This window comes from Bos indicus, chromosome 15 (assembly GCF_029378745.1).
Source record: "Bos indicus isolate NIAB-ARS_2022 breed Sahiwal x Tharparkar chromosome 15, NIAB-ARS_B.indTharparkar_mat_pri_1.0, whole genome shotgun sequence".
Lineage (NCBI taxonomy): Eukaryota > Metazoa > Chordata > Mammalia > Artiodactyla > Bovidae > Bos > Bos indicus.
This window is the reverse complement of record NC_091774.1, coordinates 46,866,369-46,871,175: the sequence shown is the minus strand read 5'-3', so window position 1 is coordinate 46,871,175 and position 4,807 is coordinate 46,866,369.

The following is a 4,807-nucleotide window of genomic DNA, read 5'->3' as shown; positions in this document are numbered from 1 at the left end:
AATATACAATAGCTGCTTCTTGTGGTTGTGCTTTTGTGGAGTCTTCAGAATGCGCCCATACACTTAATGACCTGATAGTGTAAGCTACCAGCACAACACATTGATGGATTTGTGGATAACGACCCATCCTAGCATCCTGGGATGAATCCTACATGATCACTGTATATGAGCCTTTTAATGTATTTTTGAATTTGGTTTGCTAATATTTTTTTTTGAGAATTTTTGCTTCTATGTTCATTAGTGATATTGCCCTATTTGCTGGCCTGTTTTGCTGACATCCCAGGGCAACCTGTTTGACTTTCCCCTCATTCCTGCTTCTGGCAGTATATTTCCAGTTGTCTCTGCTAAAGTGGGCGGTGGGAGGGGTGGGGCGTGGCAGAGGTGACGGGTAGGCGGGGTGAAAAAACTGCTGGGCAGAGGATCCCATCTGTATTCCATGGACCTTGGAGAAATTCAGCATCTTATTCAGGAGTAGAGGACACTAGTGACCATGAGCAGGTTGCCCCAGCCTCCATGTTAGCTACCATTATTGCTATTTCCTGAAGGTTGCTCAAACTCAGTGATGCTGTCTAAACATCTCATCCTCTGCTGCCCTCTTCTCCTTTTGCCTTCAATCTTGATATCTCCTCCAAATTAAAAGAGATAGAAGTCTATCTTAAATCCCTATGGATTTCGGGATGACAGAAATATTGAGTCTGTAACAGTCCATAATACACTTCATTTACTTAGAGACCTAAGTGAAAATCTTTTTAGTGCAAATTTCCATCTTTTTTAAAGCATGTGCTGGTGCTCAGTCATGTCCAACTCTTTTCAGCCTCATAGACTGTGGCCCACCAGTCTCCTCTGTCTATGGAATTTTCCAGGCAAGAGTACTAGAGTGGGTTGCCATTTCCTTCCACAGGGGATCTTCCCAACTTAGGGATTGAACTTCGCTGTCTCTTTTATCTCCTGCATCGGCAAGTGAGTTCACCATTGGTGCCACCTGAGAAGTAACTCACATCGTATTTGTGTTATTTATCTTGTCCTAGAATCCATCCAGAGAAGGCAATGGCACCCCACTCCAGTACTCTTGCCTGGAAAATCCCATGGACGGAGGAGCCTGGTAGGCTGCATTCCATGAGCTCGCTAAGAGTCGGACACGACTGAACAACTTCACTTTGACTTTTCACTTTCATGCATCGGAGAAGGAAATGGCAACCCACTCCAGTGTTCTTGCCTGGAGAATCCCAGGGACGGGGGAGCCTGGTGGGCTTCCGTCTATGGGGTCGCACAGAGCCAGACACGACTGAAGCAGCTTAGCAGCAGCAGCAGCAGCAGCAGCAGCAGCAGCAGCAGCAGAATCCATCAGTCTCCTAGCCCCATTCCTGCAGGACTTGTCCTGTCTTGCTTAAATTACTCTGGAAATTCCCTATATCTATTGATGTCGTGACCCCCAATAACTTTGTTTCTGTGATCCACATTTTCAGTGAGTCTGAGAGACTTTTCGTACTGATCATGTGAACCTTACCTCCAGTGACCTTACAACTCTGGCCATCTCTAATCCCTGTCACCTACACTGGGCCCAGCATCTCCCACTTTTCATGACTATAGGATTCTCATCCCTGTGAACTCTATGACCCTACTCCAGTGTTCCTAATATCTCCCTCACTGACCTCAACCCATTGACACTTTGATCCTGACCCCACCTTGATGGCACTTTACTATCCACGACTATCACAGAAAACCATATTCATATGTTTCCATCTACCCTCATTCCCAACTTATGTCTAGCCATTTTGTACGGAACTCTTGACACTGTCTCTGAATTGCATTTAGTAATCATTCTGCTTAAATGCCTGAGGAATTGATAAAAAATTATTTGTTTATACACAAGAATTTTGCCTGAAAATCAAAGTTAATTATAATGCTTCTTAGTTAAAAGTTTTAAGGGCTTATTGAGCAAATATGAAAAGCATTGAACAAATGCTAACATTGCACAGTTATCAAGGATGCAGTGATGTCAGAGACAGGTGCTATTGTGCATGGATTCTGTTTTTATCACTATTTCAACTTTATCCTATTCGGAGGCTCCTCCAACTCTCAGTGAGACTATTTTTAAAGAACAAAAGGAAAATCTATCTATTCAAGAACATCTGCTTTCTATATAGTTTTTCTGTTTGATGATTTCTTCTGGAGACATGGTCACTTGACCTTAAACTGAAGAGTATACTTGGGGCACAGAGATAGCAGAGTGAGCACTCCTATCCCCCAACTCTGAAGATCCAAGTCCTTTGATTGTTCTTCTTTCTACTGTATGTTTTAATACAGGCTGTGGAGGGGTAGAGAGTGTACCCTTAAATGGAAACCAATGAATGGCCCTATGTCAGTCATGAGTAACTTTTTTATTTGCATCAGGATTCCTTCAGATCATCAGCTTTGAGAACCTAGCATAAGTTATTGTTTCAGAAGGTAGAGGTTTGCAGAATGGAAATTTGCTCCCCTCTCAGGTCCTTGGTTGCCTTTAGCATGTTCTCCGTTTTTATTTCTTTTTTTTTTTTTCTTTTTCTCTAATTTTATCGTTTTTATTTCTTATCATGACTCTATGGCTCAAATAGTGTGAAAAGTCACAAAGGTGCTTGATTGGCGATAAGCATTTTCTTACATTTTAATATTCAGAAACATTTCGTACTGAATTATCACTATGGTTTAGTCACTAAGACGTGTCTGACTCTTGTGACCCCATGGACTGTAGCTAGCCAGGCTCCTCTGCCCATGGGATTCTCCAGGCAAGAATACTGGAGTGGGTTGCTATTTTCTTCTCCAGGGAATCTTCCTGACCCTGGAATCGAACCCAGGTCTCCTGCATTGCAGGCAGACTCTTTACTGATTGAGCTATGAGGGAAGCCCTGATCTGGTCCACAGTCTTGATTAAAATGGCCATTTTTCCCTGGTCATAAATCTTGTTCCATAAACGGGTCCTTCTCAGACGCATACAGAGCTCTAGGCCTTGAATACCTAAACTCCTGTGAATTTTTTCTTTACCTTTTTAAAAAAACATGCACAGGCAAGTGCCAAAGTGCCCAGGAAGAAGAGAAAATGGTTAAATTAGAAAAAGTTATTTAACTTCTATTTTTCATATTTGTTTAATATTGTTTCCTGAATTGATGCAGGCTCTATCTTGGCCAAGTTTCTGTTTTTTTTTTTTTTTAATACCTATAATAGAATAGCTCTAAATGGCATTATATTTTAGAATTGGAAATCTTGAATTTCCTATGATTATTTTTGCATTCAAGCATTAATAACTCTTCCTCACAATTTCATGGAGTGAAAAAAAATACACTTAGAAATGAAAAGAATTTGTAACTTCCAGTGAATAACTGTATATTGATAAAAATATTCATATAGTTATTCTATAGATTTTGTAGCAGTCTGCAATGATTTTAATTTCCCTCTATGAAAATGACTTTCTTGAAGCTTTATATAATATTAAATATTTAAATTGCACTCATCTCACATGCTAGTAAAGTAATGCTCAAAATTCTCCAAGCCAGGCTTCAGCAATACATGAACCGTGAACTTCCTGATGTTCAAGCTGGTTTTAGAAAAGGCAGAGGAACCAGAGATCAAATTGCCAACATCTGCTGGATCATCAAAAAAGCAAGAGAGTTCCAGAAAAACATCTATTTCTGCTTTATTGACTATGCCAAAGCCTTTGACTGTGTGGATCACAATAAACTGTGGAAAATTCTGAAAGAGATGGGCATACCAGACCACCTGACCTGCCTCTTGAGAAACCTATATGCAGGTCAGGAAGCGACAGTTAGAACTGGACATGAAACAACAGACTGCTTCCAAATAGAAAAAGGAGTACGTCAAGGCTGTATATCGTCACCCTGCTTAATTAACTTCTATGCAGAGTACATCATGAGCAACGCTGGGCTGGAAGAAGCACAAGCTGGAATCAAGATTGCCAGGAGAAATATCGATAACCTCAGATATGCAGATGACACCACCCTTATGGCAGAAAGTGAAGAGGAACTCAAAAGCCTCTTGATGAAAGTGAAAGTGGAGAGTGAAAAAGTTGGCTTAAAGCTCAACATTCAGTAAACGAAGATCATGGCATCTGGTCCCATCACTTCATGGCAAATAGATGGGGAAACAGTGGAAACAGTGTCAGACGTTATTTTGGGGGGCTCCAAAATCACTGCAGATGGTGACTGCAGCCATGAAATTAAAACACGCTTACTCCTTGTAAGGAAAGTTATGACCAACCTAGATAGCATATTCAAAAGCAGAGACATTACTTTGCCAACAAAGGTCCATTTGTCAAGGCTATGGTTTTTCCTGTGGTCATGTATGGATATGAGAGTTGGACCGTGAAGAAAGCTGAGTGCCAAACAATTGATACTTCTGAACTGTGGTGTTGGAGAAGACTCTCGAGAGTCCTTTGGACTGCAAGTAGATCCAACCAGTCCATTCTGAAGGAGATCAGCCCTGGGATTTCTTTGGAAGGAATGATGCTAAAGCTGAAACTCCAGTACTTTGGCCATCTCATGTGAAGAGTTGACTCATTGGAAAAGACTCTGATGCTGGGAGGGATTGGGGCCAAGAGGAGAAGGGGATGACAGAGGATGAGATGGCTGGATGGCATCACTGACTCAATGGACATGAGTCTCAGTGAACTCCGGGTGTTGGTGATGGACAGGGAGGCCTGGTGTGCTGCGATTCATGGTGTCGCAAAGAGTCAGACATGACTGAGTGACTGAACTGAACTGAACATATTTAAAAATAAAAACATTCAGAATAATAATATAAAATATGCAATTGG